Raw genomic sequence first — 20171 nt, 5'->3', positions numbered from 1 at the left:
AAAGATGAACTACTATACACATTGTTCTCTTGTCACTTAACCACTATCATTTTTATCACTTAATTATACATTTTCAATTAATATACCTTGGATACCACATGACATTACTATAAGAAGCTTTTCTGTCAGTTTTAAAACTTCCTATAATTCCATTCTGTGGATATACTCTGAAATATATATCTACATATAAATATGTGTATATTTACATACTGATGAATGTTAGTATCATCAACAATTTTTTTGTCGCAGTGAGTGAGTAATTTTCACAGGCGGTATTCCACATATCACTGGTGGATATCTGGGATTCCCTGGAAGTGGAATTGGTAGGCTGAAAGGCATATACATTTGTAATTTGTGTAGATATTAGCACATCACCCAATTTATACTCCCATCAGCAATGCATGAGAAAATACTACCATTCCTCAGAATTCTGTCAATAGGATGGAGGTTAACTTTGGACTTTTCCCAACTGTAATGTAGAAAATATGTTCTGTGTGGTTTTAATTTACATTTCTCTTTTTTATTGATGAGGCTGTTTATCTTGTCACTTGTTTAAGAGCAAATTTTACTTTGTTTTCTATATTTGAATAGGTAAATCTATTATCAATTTATGTAATAGGTTATCTAGCTCTTTGTGATATGGTTTTAAATATTTCCCACAGTTGGTCTCTTTTAAACTTGTTATGATGTTTCTTCCTGTGAATTAAAAGATTGTATGAGCTGATTTATGAATAAAATAGTTTACAACTTGGTGATTTTGAATCATAAAAGGTTAGATCTTCTTAAGTACAAATTTATTAAAAACTTGTTTCAAGTTTCCTTCTTATTGTCTTATGGTTGCATTTAAAAAACTAAAAATATTTGTTATCCTGGCATATGAAGTAAGATATAGGTATTTCTTTTATCCCTGAACCATTTATTGACTCTTTTCCCCCAATGATCTGAGATGGCATATTTTTTATATACCTTATTCCTATATGTATCTGATAAAATTACTTCTGGGATTTCTATTTTGCTAATGAACCAGTATGATGCTCTTAATTATTTAGGCTTTTAAAATGTTTTAATACCTTTTAGGGCTTGTCCTCTTTATGTGTAATTTTTTTTTTACTAAATTTAGCATCAGGTGATGATGCTTAAAACTGTAGGGCTCTCACTGAAAGCACATTGAATTCATAAATTGTTTTAGGGAGAATTGACACAGCCATGACGTTGAATTCTCCTACCCAATAACATGGTCTTTCTATTGGTAGAGGAGCTATTTTATGGTCTTCAATATTTTTTCTTTTATTTTTAAGAGATCTTATGCTTTTCTTAACATTATGTTTATGTATTTTATCTTCTCCGTTGCTGTCATATATGGATCCTTCAATTAAATCTTCTAACTGGTTACTTAAATATATAAAAACTACTGATTTTTGGCCCTGACTGGTATAACTCAGTTGGTTGGGCATCATTCTGCAAAGTGCAAGTTCACTAGTTTGATTCCTGGTCAGGGCATATGCCTAGTTGGCAGGTTTGGTCATTGGGGTGCATGTGTTCAGGTACGTGTGAGAGGCAACCAGCTATGTTTCTCTCTCACGTTGATGTTTCTCTCCCTCCCAGTCTCTCTAAAAAATAAAATCTTTTAAAAAAGACTACTGATTTTGTACTTATTGCTGAATTCTCTTATTGTTTATAATATTTAGTAAAATCTTTTGTGTTTTTCTATTATACTACCATGTCATCTACAATTAGTGTTAATTTTATACGTCTTCCAATTTTTATAAATTTTTTTCTTGGATAAGTGTGTTGACTAATAACAACAGCACAATGTTAAACAGTAGTGGTATTAGTGGATACTAGCTGACACCGTAAAGGTGAGGACATTCTGATGGCTTTGGGTAGAAATAGATACATTTTATTATGATAAGACGGTGTTCCTCTATTTGTATTTAATTCAGTATTTCCCTAATTATCTTGTTTCTTTGATGTATCAGGATAAGATGATCAATTTTGTCCAGTGCTTTTTCAGCATCTCTGGAGAGATCCCATGATTTTTTTCTTTAGATTTGTCAATATGATAAACTGCAGTAATAGAGTTTCTAGTATTGAACCATTATGATCTCAGTTGTCAATGATGTTTTATTTCTTTAAATGAGCTCTTGGATTCTTTTTGCTAATAGATTATTTAGAATATATGCATCATTATTAATAAATAGTGTGATTAATCTCTTGTTCATGTGATCGAAAACTGTCAGCTGTATGATTCTATTGTTTAGTTTCATTTATTTTGTTTGCTTTCCTACCTCTATTTTCTTTACTGTGTTTTTGCTATGTCTATTCCACTTTTTTCCTGCCTACAGCACCATGAGTAAGGCTGGTGAAGAAGGGGTCAGGTATATAGGTAGCAGCCTCAGGGAACAGAGCACAGAGGATGAATTTGAAGAGTAAAGCAGCAGATAGATTATGTAAGCCTTAGGCTATGGCAAGGGGGATAGACTATATTCTAAGTATGATGGGAAACTATTGGAGGGTTTATGTATAAGAATGACATGATCTGATATGTGTATTAAAAGAATTACTTTGCCTTTTGTACATTACAGGGAGGGGAAAGTGGAAGAAAAGAGGCCAATTAGGAGGTTTCTATAGTAATCCCAGTGACTTGGCCAGTGTAGTGGTTGGTGGTAGAGGTGGTGAGAAGTGGTCAGGTAGCAACTTCCATTTTCTTCCTCATCTTTTGTAGTGTTACAGCAAGTTGACCTGTGTATAAATGTGCAAGTGGATATACAAGTATCTCTTCAGCTTAAGTGTATATGGCCTGTTTAGCCTGCATTCTTTTAGTAAACATTTATTGAAGACTTACTGACTGCCAGCATAGTCTAGGAACTAGCAATGCAGTGATGAAATAACAAATGCACTCAAGAAACCTGAATTTTTACAAGTGAATATAATAATAAAGATAAGAAAAATAGCTGAATGTGAGCAGGTACATGTTCTAGGTGATGTTCAGAGCCTTTTTCACATAATATCTCACTTATGTTTACTACTGTGTGAGGGTGGTTTTATTATTATCCTTATATTACAGGTGAAGATACTAAGGGTAAGAGTGGGTAAGAATATTGCCTAAGTTTTCACAGCCAGCAAATAGGTTAAATAAGGAGTTTTAATCTAGGTTAAATAAGTGAGCAAATAGAGAAGACATATTAAGAAACACTGCAGAGAAAATTCGGTAAACAAGGAGAGCCCCGCTGAAGAGGTGAGCAGAGACCTGGGGCATGCACAGGAGCCATCTGCACAAGAGCCAGGATAAAATCAATTGTAGGCAGAGTGAGTCACAAGTATGAAGGCTTGAGAACGGAAGGAGCTTGATACATGAAGAGCAGAAAGGAAGTATGGATGGCTGGAGCATGGACATGAGATAAGAAAATTATACGAGATGAGACTGGAAATCCAGCTATGGCTTGTAAGAGCAAAGTGGAATGGGAGAGACCCAGTGAAGAGGTTATTGCAAAAGTCCATAGGGGATCATGGCTTAGACTAGATAATGACCATGGAAGTAGGCAGAAGTGAATGACTGGGGTATATTCTGGAGACTGAAGTGACAATACTTGGTAATGAATTTGATAAGGGCAATATGAGAAAGAAAGGGCTCAAAGATAATTCTTAGTATAAAGGTGTTAAAATATCTGACAATGAGCCTATTGTATAAATTGAATCAAAGTAATTCAGCTTTAAGCATTTAAATTAATATGGTGGCAATGAAGATTGTGTCAGGTAAAGGTTAATGAAGGAGCAAACACATTAATTAACTAGGAGCAGACATTTCACTTATGGCATCTCTTTTATTGTGTATAATATTCATCTCTTCATTCACTCATTCATTCAACAAATATTTGAGAGCTGGGCAATGTCTTAGGTACCAAAGCTACAGCTATAGGTGAGGCAAACGTAAAAACCTCAGGTTCTCTGTTCCCACAAAGTTTACAAACTCTCTTACCTTGGTATTACTTTTCCTCATTTTTCAGATGAAGATGCCTCAAGACTTAGAGTGTGTATGTGATTAGTCCAAAGTCATATGAAGGGATGTTCGAGATTTGACTGTGACCTTTCTTTTTTTTAAAATTTATTTATTTATTTTTTAAAATTGATTATGCTGTTACAGTTGTTCTATTCCCCCCTTCATTCCCCTCCACCCTGCCCCCCCATCCCCACCATTACCCCCCTTTAGTTTATGTCCATGTGTCTCTAGTCCTTTAGGTTCTATATTTCCCATGCTATTCTTGCCCCCCCATCTATTTTCTATCTACTGTCTATGCTACTTATTTTCTGTACCTTCTCCCCCCTTCTCCTCCTCCCACTCCCCTGTTGCTAACCCTCCTTGAGATCTTCATTTCTATGTTTCCACTCCTGATCTATAGCAAAACTCTCAGACGCACAGTTTAAAACACTGGTCATCAGGATCCTCACAGATCTGGTTGATTATGACTGTGACCTTTCTGATTTCAGTTTATGTTCATTCCACTAATTAATGTTGAAAATGCAATATTCAGATATGGACCCAGATAGCTATTCATACAAAATGTTGATGGTCTAGGAAATAAGCTTTTTTTTTGAAGAAACAAAAACTTTATTTTTATTGGAGTATTGTTGAGTTTTCTGTTATGTTCAGTCCTATTTAATTTAAATTGATATTTAAATGCGGCATTTGAATTACAGGTTGCTGATAACAGTGTCCTCAGTTATAACTAAAGAAGTGTATCTAACACTCTGGGAAACACATCTCCCAGCCCCCAAAGTCCCTAAGAGAGCTTTTCTTCACTGTCAGGTTTCCTGCCTCTCACTTACTCTCCCAACTGTGGGTTAAATATTCAGAAGCAAGGCGGAGGTGGGAGTCAATTATTTCAGGTGGATTACTGTATCAGAACTGTTCACTTGGTGGTGGAGGCAAACACTGTGTAAGTAAAAACAGAAATTCCTGAAATATTTGAGTTACTATTCTGAAACTTCCAATAAAAATAAATTTATAATTAATTATCTTAAGTTAAATCTTAATGGCCCATAAATAGTATATAAAGTAGTACCATGGAAGCAGTCTCTGTGCAGATGAACCTCATTAGTGAATAAGTAGGAACATTTCTTTAGCTTCTTTTCCCTCCAGGTTTTTGAATAGTTTGGTGGGACCCTTTCTGCCTCATGTGAATATCAATGTGCTTTTCCCTTTGGCTTCCCAGTGAGCCTCCTGCATGAATAGCTGGATTTTGACTTGCTACCCCAGAAGGAAAAAACAACAAAAAACAAAAGTTCTTGTTCCTCACTGATGTGCAACCTTACCTGCCATCTGCACATGCTCATTCTGGCAGGGCCTCGTGATCCTTCAACTTTCAGGAAATCCTTGGAGGAATGAAAAGGACAGGCTCACCCCCACAGCAGAACGAGCTCCCAGCTTAGTCACATCAGTGGGATGAACACTGACACATATTTGACAGGCCTGTTTCATACCCAAGTGCTCTGAGAATTGGCACATGGCTGCTTGGAAGCCTGGCACTCCCCCACACTGGGGTGGAATTTTATCTCCTCAACTAGTTCTTCTAGTTGGTGTGGAAGCCTCCCTTTGTCTAACCAGCGATCTGGATGAAGTAGGGCATGCGAGAGGGGTGGGAGAGAATAGGAGACCTCCTTTGATCATGTGGATTCTGAGAGGACTGCCATGGGAACCTGGCCCACTGCTCACTGCTACCACCCACACCAGTCTAACTGGCCACACCCCATGTGGCCTGGTCCCAGAGCAGCTGTTTGGACTGCTTGTGTGGTCATCACAACCCTCAGTAGAAGATGGCCTGCCAAACCCCAGGAAACTTGGACTTTAGGTCAACTTAATGTTTTCCCATTAGGGCCTGGGAAGAAAGAAGGTGCAAAGTGACATGTGCTCACAGCAGCTAGTGTAACTCTGGTTCAAACATTTTCTGTTTTTGCTAGATTGGTTTTCTGACTCACTGCTTTTTATAAAGATTTTCTTTTGTGTTAAATCTCAGTTTTACCTCTAAACAAAATAAGGTATAAATAATAAGTACATGAAAGCTCTCAATTCAAGAAAGTCTCTAAATCATGTTGTTTATTTAACCCAAAACAGTAATACCACTTGACTTTCACATGTTTCATGCAGGATGTTTAAAATAGCCAAACACCTGATTTGGAGTCGGAAATGGGCTGTTAGAGGGTTAAAGTTTTTGGCGCTGCATGTTTAATGCCTGAACTGCCTCTTACCCTGCGATTTTGGGCAAGTTACTGGATTCCCCTAAGCCTCAATTTCCTTTTCTGGAGAATGAAGACAATTATTATATAATACTTGTTACACCGGTTTGTTAAAAGGAGTAACTGAGATCGTGCAAATAAAATAGTTAACATAGTGCCAGGCCCATAAAAATAAGTGAATATCAGAAGTCATGTTGTTCATGAAGCTGATGACACCACCCGTGATAGGTAATTTTATGTGTCCACTTGACTGAGCTAAGGGGTGTCCACATAGCTGGTAAAACATGATTACTGAGTGTATCTTTAAGGGTGTTTCCAGAAAAGACTAGCATTTGAACCAGGAGACTGGGTAAAGAAGATCACCCTCACTGTGGGGTGAGCATCGTCCAGTCTGTTGTGGGCCTGAGTCAGTTAAAAAGGTGGGAGGGAGATTGCACGCTCTGCCTTAGCTGGGCTGTCAACCTTCTCCTGCCCTCAGACATGCGCCTTCCTGGTTCTTGGGCCTTTGGACTTGAACTAAATTATACCATAGGCACTCCTGTTTCTCCAGCTTGTTCATGGCAGATCCTGGGACTTCTCAGTCTCCATAACTGCATGAGCCAATTCCTATGTATGTGTATCTCCTACTGGTTTTGTGTCTGTGTGGAACCCTAACACACCACTGCTATGCTGAGTTTTGCCCCACTTGCATGGACTGACAGCTACTGAGACAACATGGATTATTCATTGATTGGGTATATGAAATTTTAGTCATTATACCAATCAAAAAAACCCAGTTAGATCAATGAATACGTAAAGTCCTTCATAGATGCATTTATAACGCAGCAATGAATTTTAGCAGGGGTTTGATTAGTGTTCAAGATGTTGGCAAAGTACTCAAAAGTGTGAAAAACACTTCTTTTATTTTTTAGGATCAACTTAAGCTCAGTAAATCAAATGTGTGTATGCATATTTTGCTTTACACATATTGTGATTTTTTTCAGGTGATTTGGATATGCTGCATGTGAACTGGAGAAAAATATTACATGATTGCAGGTTTGAGGACAATTTTAATGTTAATAATGGGTGCCTTCTCACTATTGCCATAATGATCACTGTTGGAATTCAAGAGGAACTTATACAATAATAATTGATTTCTATATTAAGTAGAGGAAAATGTACTTAGTGCTGAAACTCTTAAGCACATGGTAATTTATTACATATTATCAAATTGACCACTTATTAAATTATTTACTAGAAAGAAATTCTCCTAGTCATTTTTTGTTTTTCTGTAGATAATTTACATTTTTTAAATTCTATGTGAATATGCAGAGTTAGAAACTCAGAAAAAGAAAAGAAGAAACTCAGCCAAAAGGATTAAAAACTTGCATCTTAAGGAGTAGCTTCTTTGTCAGAGGAATAAAATCAAAGTTTTCCTGTATCAACTTTGGTACCACAATTTGCACAAGCTAATAAAATTCTCTTTCCTTTGGCTGAAATTCATCTCTTACTAGTTGTATAACACAAGATTGGTGTCTTTGCTCTCTAAGAAGCCCTATTTCAGTTTCAGCACTTTATTGGTATAAATCCATTCTGACTTTAGCGTGTTGCCAACCAGTTTGACATATGCATGAGTCTGAGTGAAAATACTCCAAGAATACTGAGAGGTGTTTAAATTGCCTAACATCTAGAGGGTATTTTATTATGTTTCCTAGCTTTTGATTACTCAAGTGATACTGACCAAGTCAGGAATTAAACATCTGCCAATTTTTGTATTATCACTTAATCGAGAATTGATATTTTATGCTAATATATTTTTAACAAACTTTGCCAGTCACTTTTCTCTCTATTAAATAAAAAAAATTTTTCAATTAAATGAATACCTGTAGGTGGAAGCTACCAACACACAGACCCACAGAGCTAGTACTTTATCTCTGTCACTGTTCTTCAGAGTAAAACAAAACAAAACAAAACAAAACAAAACAAACACTTGTTAGAGTGTTCATTGAAAAGGACATACTTATAACGAGAACTAGTGAGAATTTCCAGGTTTGGGAAATGGCCATCAGGCAATGGGCCAATGTACCCTTCAAATGAGAGGGCAGTATTGAGGGTATAAGAATGATTCATAGACAAATGCAGTTTATGACTTTCCTTTCTGTCCTCCATTGCCTGAAATTTTATACAGATGACATCAGATTAGATTAAATCTTCAAGCTGCCTAGAGCAGGGGGAGTGGGGGGTGGGTGACAAATTATATATATGAATGGATAGGATGACTCTATTCTCTGTACTCTCAAAGCTTTTAAAAAACCTTTTAGTTTACTATAACTTATTTCACTTTATAATTAGAAATGTTTTCATGCCTATCTCTCCTGTTGGACAGCATTTCAAAATTCAAGAGGATGGAACATGACCTCATTTGTTTTTACATTCCATATATGGTTCAGCACAGTACCTGGAGCTTTAATGATACTCAGCAAGGGTCTGTTGATCATGCAGGAACTAAGGGAGCTGGACCATCGCTTCGCTCTTTGCCTTGGTCATGGTGGGCACTAGGTTTTTCTTATCATAGTCTCTATATAAAAAGCACTACAATAGATAAAACCTCTCTTTTTTTCATCTGATGTCTCTCTCCCACCATGCTCTCTGAAATTACTATCAAGTTGCTGTACATGTCAGGACATTTTGAACTATCAGGCCAATCACCCAAGTTTTCCATGTTTTAGTAAAGAGACTCCAAGATTCTGGACAAGAGTTAAGATCTATGGCTGGTATGAGACATATTAATAAAAAACAATTCAGAAGTACAACACAAGAGAAAGAACAATTAGCTTTTCCAAGGATTGATTGGTGAAGTGATTGAAAATGGGAAACTAGTTAGAGAGGCACAGAAACAGTGAAATCCTAACACAGAGATGTCAATACAGAAACCGATAGACATTCAAATACACGCACACACGAACAAATATTGGTCCAAATATTAACTACTATGTGTGTGTGTGTTATGTGCCATGGAATTGGTTCTGGCTCCAAACGACCCTACAAGTGAGTGATGTACACATGTTCTGTCCTCAACAGCCCTGCTCAGCTCTTGTAGACTCATGCCTATGGCTTCTTTTATGGAGTCAGTTCATCTCATATTTGGTATTCCCCTTTATCTGATGATTTCTGTTTTTCCCAAAATTATTGTCTTTTCCAAGGAATTCCACCTTATCGTGATGTACCTGAAGTAGGACAGCTCAGTTTTGTCATTTTTTTTTGCCTCCAGCAACATTTCTGGTTTAATTTGCTGTAGGACCTACTTGTTCATCTTTGTAGCCAACTGGGGTATCTGTAGAACTCTCCTCCAACACCATATTTCAAATGAACCAATTTTTCCCCCATCAGCCTGCTTCATGGTTTCACTTTCACATTGTACACTGTAATTGGGAATGTGAGGGCAAGAATGATCTTAGCTTATTTAGGGTCCAGAATTTCTTTCTTTCTTTCTTTCTTTCTTTCTTTCTTTCTTTCTTTCTTTCTTTCTTTCTTTCTTTCTTTCTTTCTTTCTTTCTTTCTTTCTTTCTTTCTTTCTTTCTTTCTTTCTTTCTTTCTTTCTTTCTTTCTCTCTTTCTCTCTCTCTCTCTCTCTCTCTCTTTCTTTCGTCTCTCTCTCTTTCTTTCTTTCAATCTTATTTATTTATATTTAGACAGAGGGGAAGGAAGGGAGAGAGGGAGAGAAGCATCAATATGTGGTTGCCTCTTGTGCGCCCCCTACCGGGGACCTGGCCTGCAACTCAGGCATGCGCCCTGATTGGGAATTGAACCAGCAAACCTGTGGTTCACAGGGTGGTGCTCAATCTACTGTCACACCAGCCAGGACAGGGTCTGGAATTTCTTACATTTGAAAAATACTGCATTATCTCACACTACACTAAGTCTATTAAAGCAAGAATGGTGGTTCTTATAATTTAGAAAGACCTTACAAACAAGCGTATTTAAATAAAAAAATCCCTCAGTCAATCTTAAGTACACAAATGTACCTGGACATGCCGTTTTCTAAGAACTGAGGTTTTATCTGACTTCAGAATCTTCTGATTCAATTACAAAATAAGTTACAAACAGAGGTAGCAGCAGCATGAAGAGCTATCACTTTTTGGGTATTTACTACTTGCATACATACCATGTCATTTTTATAATATGCCTGTGCATTTGGGATTATTAATCTGATTCTACAGATAGAGTCAGAGATGTGGAAAGGAGTAGGGCTGAACTTGAACTGAGCTCCATTTTACTTTAAGCCTGTGCTTTGTGGTTTCAGAACTGTGGTTCTAAAACGGCAGAGGCAGTCATGCCCTATTTACTGGAATATTTGTGTTTTAGCCAAGTTTGTTACAAAATGCGTTTTTCCAAAGGAAACTGTACTTTGCTAGGGATTTCTATTTCACAGTTTTAGATTTTTGCCAGGATATAGGTTTTATGAAGATCATATATTTTTCTTTTAATAGCAGACACAGTACCTGACAGATAAGAGGTATTAAAAATATTTGTTAAATGAATTAACTGTGAAAATTCTTATAGATATAGTAAAAGCATAGATGCTAATTCAGGAAAAAATTACTGTGCATTTTAGAATCAAGAAAAAAATTTTAAATAAAGTGAATATTACTCAAAAATGACCACATATGTGAAGTATTAGTAAATTTTTTTGCTAGTGATAAAGTATTTTTAGTAATCAAATATGATGTGTATCAGAAATTTGGATATCATGACTATCTGCTTTATGATTTTCTCCCATTATAAAGCAGTCATTCCTTTAAAATTGAACAATTTCAATAAGTTTTCATCAGCTTCAATTTATTTGAATATTTATAACCTCAAATTCGGAATAATTTTTTTTATTCTCTGCTACCATTGAAACTTGCTTATTTTTCTACTCTAATAATAGGTTATAACCTCCTTTAATCTTCTATGATTGCCAGTGATTTATGCTCTGAATTCCATCTCTTTAGGGTGTTCCACCTCCATTTTTCTTTAAGCATCTTAAATTCAGGGACACTATAATGTTCATCTTTAGGGTTTCTTATGGGATCTGGCCTCTTGCAGAGAATCAAGAAATTCTCATGGAAAGAAAAGAAGGAGGGGAGTGAGAGAAAAGTGAAGGAGGAAGGAAAAGAGGAGGGGAGGGAAGAAGAAGGGAAGAGACAAAAAAGAGGGGAGGAGAAAAGTAGGAAGGGGGAGAGAGAGAGAGAGAAGAAAGTACAGTGTTTTGCCATGTATAATGTGCAGGCTTTTGCCCAATTTTTTTAGGGAAAAATAAGAATGCGCATTGTACATGGGTATAATGATTACATACCATGGGTGTGATAATGGGTATATAATCCTGAGTAAAATGCACACAAAAACTGTGGGTGTGCATTATACACGGCAAAATACAGGGTAAATCAGTTCTTGGATTGAAAAAGATATTGTCAAGATCAAAAATGCTGAATCCTGGCTTAGAAATAGAGATCTACCATGACAGCAACTAAGATGTTTACATGTTAAATAACTGCCCCAAATTCAACAAAAATAGTCCATCAATAACTGCTGCTTTTGAGTAAGACTTGTGTTCTTGCTGATACTTCATAAAGGATTTATTGAACTAGGGAAGTGCTTATCATTGTCTGACATTTCACTGGAACCCATAAATTGCAAGATTAGACAAATCATTCAGATGACTATTACTACAAGAATACATTTATTAATTAGTAGTGATATCCTCCGAGTCTCCAGATTCTAGGAGATATAGTGCATTTTAGATCATTTCCATTACACTAATAGACTCATCCTACATAAATTTGGTAATACTTTGCTTAGGTGCACCATAAGTACTTTTATCTTTTCAAACCCAAACACATGTGTTTCTTGTATAGCAAAGATAAGGTGGTTTCTCAGAAAAAAAGAAAGGGAATAGACACAGAACAGAGGGTTTATGAAAACCATTTCTAATGTTTCCCACTAATTAAGAGAATTTTTCTGCTCCTCAAAGTCAATCAGACAGCAAGCATTTATTGAACACTCAAAAGATGAACTGTATACGACTTTTAAGAACAATCTTCAGGACTATTGTGTCAGCCAAATACTTATTTTCCATGTTGCTAAGGAAGGGAGATGTATAATGCCTTTTTGAATAGCTGATTAAAATGTTACATAGCAGCTAGGAATGAGTGGCCAGAGTGGAGGTGAAGGCAGGGTGCTCACTATTGCAGTCTAACAAGGAACTTAACACAGGGGGCTAAAAGTGAAGGAGGACGTGTCTCACCCGTAGACTCAGCACTCCTGAGCCTGGTTTGATAAGTCTGCCAGGTGTTCCAAACAGCACAAGTGAAAATGTGACAGTGTAGGAGTGGGGAGCCCTTGACAGTCAATGTGTATCATCTCCCCTAGCTGGGCAAAGGAAAACCTTGACACTGTGTATTCATCATAAGGCCTGGAAAGGGGAAAGAGAAGGGATCCATGGGGCCAAAGGAAAAAGCCCATAAAACGACTTTGGTTAATTGCCTGCCTTCTGTCATGCATGTATAGGAAATGAACAAATGGAGTCTGGAGCAAGGTAAGGATTCAGGCTAATGGACCCCTACATTTGAGTAGTCACGTCTCCCTGGGATAGCAGGCACCACCTTTACCTTCAATCAATATGTAAACTCCACCCCCCAATCTGGCAACTATGTAAGTCTTCAGGACAAACAACTCTCTTTCAGTTCCTTCTTGCCACATGGGGACCTGTCTCTTTCTAGCCACCCAGCCTCTGGCCACTCTGCTCGGGTTACTTCTGCCTGTTGCCACCATTGCTTTTGATTTCCCATTAGAATTTAACACTAATAAACTGTGCCTGCATGCTAATAGGCTTGCTAATCTGTAATTCTTTACTGCATTAGCAAGAAGAACAGAATTTTTCCTGCAACAAAAATACTTAACACTAATTCACCTTTTATCTATAGACAAAATACACTGAATGGATAATTACTAAAGAGCTCTTTTCAAGTTTAGAGCAAATGTCTAGTCTTCTTATTCTTACTGTCAGGGTGAAAACAAAACAAAAAATTATTGAAGTATCCCTTCCTTGAAAAACACTGAAGTAGTATGACAATCACATAGCATTTGTTTACTCAAGGGTCATTTAGGAAGTGCCTGTATATTGAATGGGAATGTGAGTCAGGGACATTACAAATTTCATAAAATTGTCTGATATCCCTATGGATATAATCATGTTTTTGAACATTTCTTTTCCAAGGGTGCTGTGGAGTTTCCTAATAGGGTGGAAAACTGCCTTATCTCCTGCTTTTGTTGTGTTTAGTCAACTAGTTAAGCCTATTATTGATTGCTTACAAAGTAAAAGATGCTTCAAGCATTTTTTTTGTGAATCTTTAATCCATTCCCATCCTGGGGGATCTGCTATTCCTAAGCAGAGAGTGATGGTAGGAAAAGCATGTTTTTTTGTTTTTTGTTTTTTGAGTCAAATAGATTTCAGTTTAAATTCCATCTCTGTTACTAATTAACCTCTTGAAAAAATGACTTACTTCCTCTAAGCCTTGGTTTTCTCATCTATGAAATGGAACCTACCATCTCCCCCATCCCTTTTCTTTTTTCCTCACAGGGTTGACTAGAGCATTAAAATGAATTGAGATACATAAAGTACATAGTCCATTTTCTGCATACTAGTAACTCAACAAAGGGCTCTATCCTCCTGGTTCACCTACTAGATTAGGGAAGGGGGTTAGGAAGAGAAATGAAACTCAGGAAGAATAAGAAGGAGACACTTAAATCACTGGAAACTGCTAGCATCCCTGCTCTGGCTTTGGGGTCATGGTGTCTGGTGATTCTGCATTTTATCACATAAAGCATTCATTCCCTAGAGATGTTGATAATTAAAATCCCTTAGGAATGAGCCTGGGCCTTCAGCTCATATTCTGATCTGAAATGGGCCTCATGTTTAGCCTCCAGTTAAGAAGCTTATAACAAAAGTCCAGAAATCCTTGTTTTCATAATACTCTAGATTTTGAGCAAGGTTGAGAACTCCTGAACTAAGGTAATATCAAAGGCCATGAAGATAAGAGGAGACTGGGATAAATCCTTGGGACTCACTGAAATGGAAGCATATACAATTCATGATGTTGATAGTTTATGTGTCAACTTGGCTGGAACACGGGGTAGTCAAATATTTGGTTCAACATTATTCTAGGTATCTGAAAGAGTGTTTCTGGAGGAGAATGAACATCTGCATCAGTGGACGGAGCAAAGCAGATTGCTCTCCCCAGCATGGGCAGGCATCATCCAATCCCTGGGAGGCCTGAGTAGAACAAAAGGTAGTGTAGGGGGGATGTTCTCTCTGTTTCCAAGCTGAGACACTGGTTTCCTGCACTCAGGCTGTAACTTACACCATCAGTTCTCCTGCTCCTCAGGCCTTCACACTTGAATGATTGTGGAAAAAGATGGCTCTTACCTGGCAGAATTTAAGAGTTCTGATACCCCCATCTCAGAAGCTGAAGCTAGTAAGTACAGGGTTGGGAAATGTGATGGGAGCCTGGAAGATGAGTTTTCTGGCCCCTTAAAAAAGCTCCGAATGACCCAGCATGACTCTGTCATACAGGCAGGTGGTGGAGATACTCGTGGAGGAGAATGAAGTCGGGAAAAACCACCGAGGTTTGGAGCATGACAGAGGAATGCCCAGCAGGTTACGGAGAGCACCTCATAATTTGCTATTTAAGGAGATTGTGCCTAGTTTGGTACTACAGGGAAATGAGGGGGAGGATGCAGAGGCCACCCCTCCTTAATTTCTCTATCCACTTAGACTTGCTTATCTAGTGAAAGGCCCCTTTACTTAATGTCTTCCTTTTCAGTGAGTCTCTGAGTCCTGCTGAGTTCACCTTACATTTTTGAAAATTCTTTCTTCCATGGTCTAGAAAAATATCACATCCCAGAATGTGCTCAGTGAAGGAGATTTTCATAGATGTGGGTTAAAAAGAGGTTCTACCATCACCAAGTTTGGGGGGAAACAAAGGGTTAATGAAGGTAAACACGCTTCTTTTCTTAGATCTTTTAGTGCATGCTGTGAATCTGGAAGAAACAGGCATAGTTTGAAGCATTTCCCCAAAACTTTTGACCACAATCCCTGTTATTAGTCAGGATTTTCTTGGTTTTTAAATGACAGAGATCCAGCTTCAACAGGCATAAGCCACGAAAGAAAGTACTGGCTCACAGAGCTCAGAAGGCCGGGCATGGCTGAACCCATGGGCCTCAAATGACACCACCTGGTTCTGCCTCTCTCCATCCTTGTCTCGGCTTTCCTCTGGGTTGGCTTTTTTCTCACGAAGTCTGTCTCTGTGCAGCGGTCCCTTCAGCTCCGGGCTTAAATTATACTTATATTTACAAATTCTATTTTGGGAAAATCTTCTCGAGGGAACAGAACTTAAGTGCATTGTTTTTTGAATGTAGAAGTGTTTAAATCATAAGCAATTAAGTTACGATTGTGAGATTATACAATGAAATTTCTGAAGACCTTGCTATTTTATGAAAATCTTATTGACAACTTATGGTATTGGTAATGCTGGCTTAAGGTAGCATGAAATTGCTTAAGGGAAGCTCTCCCTCAGAAGCTAATGTGTTTGAGAACTCCATGTGTCTCCCAATTCCCTGACATTCCTGCACACTAAATTAGTGCTTTATAATTTACATAGTGGTTTATTATTGCTTTCAAAATCAATAGGGGCCACCTTGGGTTAAGGAAATACATTGTCAACATATTAGAGTGAGCATATGATTTTATAAACTATCTTTTCTAGTATTTGAAAATACCTTAGAAAATTTTAAACTATTTCTCTCTATAATCTGTGACCATGAATTTATTTTATTTAGATTTTGTTGGACAATTACAGAAGACATACCCATTTGACAATTTTTATTAGTTGTCAACTTTATTGTAAATTTATCATTAGAATCAAGATATATTTGACTGGAATACAAAATTCTTCATTAGTGTCCAAAATTGCTTCTAAATCATCAGCATCACATCACGACACTGGCAGGAAACGCTGAACAGTCAATATGAAAGAGGCTTCTCTTTAATTGATCAAATAGTAATCATTTCTGTTTTGAAACTCATAATGGTAATGACTTTATTTTTACATGTGTGATTTTGGAGGGATTTTGAATTCCATGGAGATGCTCATTTATCTTTCTATCTATTTACTGTGTTTTCATAGTCAACCAGGGAGAGAACTATAGTAAAAGTAAAATCATTTGGAATTTTAATAACTGTTAAATACTTTTGTCAGTGCATTCCTTTACATTACTTAATATTTACCAATAAAAATATCTTCAAAGATATAAAGATTCTTCAGCAGTGTCTGAATCATGAAAAGAAATCATAGAATGCCTAACAATAAAATAACAACTGAATATTATTTTTATTATGTAAAACCTAGTTATCTACAAAATATACATACATGTACCTTCTTTGAATTATTTGATTAAACAGATGACTCTGCAGATAATAGGGTTCCCAACAGAATTCTTTGTCTCAAGCCTTTTGAGTAAAATGCTTAAGAATTCTTCCTCATCAGAAGACCTTTTTGGATAACAGTGGACATTAACTGACTAGTGCCCTATTCAGACTATTTCATTTAATCCTCACTCGTGACTTTATAAAGGAGGAAGGATGTTGAAACCCCAGTTTTACAGAGGAGGAAACTGAGGCATGGAGAGGTTAAGTGCCTAATGTTACATGGCTTGTAAATGGCCAAGTTGGTTTGCAATACAGTTCTGGTACCAGCAATAGGGACCATGGTTAATATAATGATTGATTTTTTGCATGTGACCAGATTACTTGACAACTAAGGCAAATAAAAATGAGGACATTCAGATTCACCTCTCATATTAAGGAGAGCCTCATGTGAGTCTCACACATGGTCACATGTGCAGGCACCACATGCATACATGCTAAGGCCTGCCTGAGGGCTTACCGCATTTTGGTTATTGCATGGCAGTTGTTTTCTTGATTTGGGTTAAAAAGACTTTAGCAAAGCTCCCATAAATAAATGACCAAGTAAATAAAAATCTCATATTTGTACTGTTACACTAATAAGCTTAATAACAATAATCTACGAACATCTGCCATCACAAAATAAAAACTTCATTACCATTTCAATGCAGTCACTACAAATCCTCAGGTTAGCCCGTACACCAGCTGTGTCCTGGTGCTGCCCAGCACAAAACAGCAATTCATTCCGAATTACTACTCCAGTTAGTGACTCTTGTTCTCTGGCTGCCATCCTGAGCACTCCTGCTGTTCAGGTCTATTGTTTCCCCTCACTGGAAAAGACTTGTATTTTCTGGGAGCACTTGAAGGATTGTCTGCATGAAAAACTAGGCTAATCTAACTTCTGACTTCCCACCATATGTCCTCCAACATTCGGGGAAACTTGGTCTTCCTCTCCCTCCATCTAGTGGCATGTAATACATGTTTCTACAGGGTGTATCGATTACTTCACCCAAAGAATGAAACTGAAGGAATTAACAAAGCTTAAGCTATTCTGTGGCTTTGAAAATGAACTAGTACAAGATTCAGATATTGAGCTTTAGACTCTTTGGAGGAACTGTGGAAGAGAGAAAAGTCCTTCTCCCTTGTTCTTGCCATGAGCCTTTCAGGGGTGTCTAACCTTTTGGCATCTCTGGGACACACTGGAAGAAGAAGAGTTGTCTTGGGCCACACATTGACTACCTTGTGACATGTAATCACAAGTATTCTCATAATATTTTAACTAAATTTAAGATTTTGTGTTGGGTCACATCCATAGCCATCCTGAACCCCATGCAGCCCATGGGCTGCAGATTGGACACCACTGTAAAATCATCAGATTCCATGTAAAATTACAGAGGACTTTCTTCTGAGAGTTATAGCTTTAGAACACCAGTTAAAAAACCAGACTGGTGGAAAATGAAGAATGGTCTTGGAGCCACATGTAACACATATAGTGTGTATAGAAATTTTATACTATTTGAGATCATACTTAATGGGCAGTTTATTTTTATACTGCTGCAAAATACTTATTTATTTCCTTTCATTGGAGTTTAAACTTTTTTTGCAATCCCAAATACATTTGAAGAGAGGGGATGAGAGTATATTTGATCTTAGCCCTACTGATGATACATACGATTTCATGAAATAGTGTCTTTTCCATTATCTCTTCCAGGACACAGGCAAACCAAGAAATTTGTTTCTTCTCAGATATGAAAATTAAAGTCTATTAATTGTTCAAAATAGGGGTAATTTAAATATTTCCTGTTGCTATAATTTATAATCAGTTGCTTGGAAAAAACAGAACTTTATTTCTTTTGTGTTGTCTTCTGTTTTGTTGTCATAACCTAGTGTCTTGTACAGATGCCCTCACATTACAGGGACTGGGGATCTGTTTGTAAAGCTTCTTCAAATCTTTATCTGGGAGTATTTTATGGAGCAGGTGGATATCCTGCTGAAGCCATGAGCTTGCTTCAGAGACCATCTTCCCCTTGGAATATAGCAGCTGGCTGAAAATGATGTTAACCCTAATAGCATGTACAACAGCTTTCTGAACTCTTTGATGATGTGCCTATTCTGACTCTATCAATAAAAGAGGATGGCCTTGCCTGCTAACATAGACTGGTATGCTGCTGAGATAAAATGTGCCAGCCACTCATGACACCACACATCCTTTTCCAAGCAGCCTGCTATACCAATGAAACACTGTTCTTACATGGCAAATTTAGAAAGGCAGAAAATAAGAGGGTAGAAGAGTCTGTCTTCGGGGTTCCATTTTTACCTTATAGATATAAATGTTTGGGGAAAATTGATAATAAACATGGTAATGTGCCCTTTTTCTAATATTGAGCTCATTAATCTTCTCAAGGGCTCTTTTCAAATCTTGACACGAAATTTACCATGAAGAAGTGTAGGTATTATGATATGAAAAGTGTAAATGGAATCCCTGAAAAGCTGATTCATTTAAAACTAAGGTTGAGCTAACCTGTAACTTATTACTTCTATGCAATCTGTTCTTTGGCAGTTGGCAAATGGTACTTGATGTGTTTTTCCAAAGAGAAAAAAGAAGTGGCATCTATTTATGGAGTTCAGTGGCAGATCCACACATTGTGGGTTGTTTTGGCAATTATTTTCTAAAAATAGATTTAAGACAAATGTAGTCATTTTCTGGCATGGTTAGATTCAACACAAAATGCCTACATGATTAACACCTGGCACTGGAATGCTTCTTTTTAGGAGAACCTGAGGAGTGAGTTGTAGGCATTTTGCAGACATCTCTGAGGGTCCTAGTAATCCTTAGATGATGGATTTCCATTATGAATATGAACTGTCAGAAACAAGATTCACTTAAAGGACTGAAAACATTTAGTCTCAAAGCACTAGCTTGAACCTGGCTTGTTTCACCATTCTGAGATGATGTATTACAACACACTATTTCAGATTTACTATTCTCACATTGATGACTTGTACAGGCTGGGTTCAAAATGCACCTCTCTTAGAAGGGACTAGGAAAGTTTACTGACTCAGAACCCCTGTGGTCAGGTGGCTGGCTGTGTGTGTGTCAGTGTCAGCATGCGATAGAAAAGGTCAGATTCTGGGAGGCAAGTTAATTTGGAAGTGTATTCACTCACACTATTTGTTGGCTCCCATTTGTTACAGGGCATGATATTCAGTAGCTTGTGTAGAGATGGGATAGATAACTGAGTAGCTGGATAACTTTTTTCTGGAAGAGTTAGAATACTGAATTAAAAACTTACAGCCTCCCCCTCACTGGTGTGGTTCAGTGGATTGAGTGCTGGCCTGTGAACCAAAGGGTCATTGGTTTAATTCCCAGTCAGGGCACATCCCTGGGTTTCAGGCCAGATCCCCAGTAGGGAGCTCGCAAGGAACTCCCACACACTAATGTTTTTCTCTCTCTT

Source organism: Artibeus jamaicensis, unplaced genomic scaffold (assembly GCF_021234435.1).
Source record: "Artibeus jamaicensis isolate MK-2021 breed Jamaican fruit bat unplaced genomic scaffold, CSHL_Jam_final scaffold_584, whole genome shotgun sequence".
In the NCBI taxonomy this organism is placed as follows: domain Eukaryota; kingdom Metazoa; phylum Chordata; class Mammalia; order Chiroptera; family Phyllostomidae; genus Artibeus; species Artibeus jamaicensis.
Note: the sequence above shows the minus strand (reverse complement) of the source record.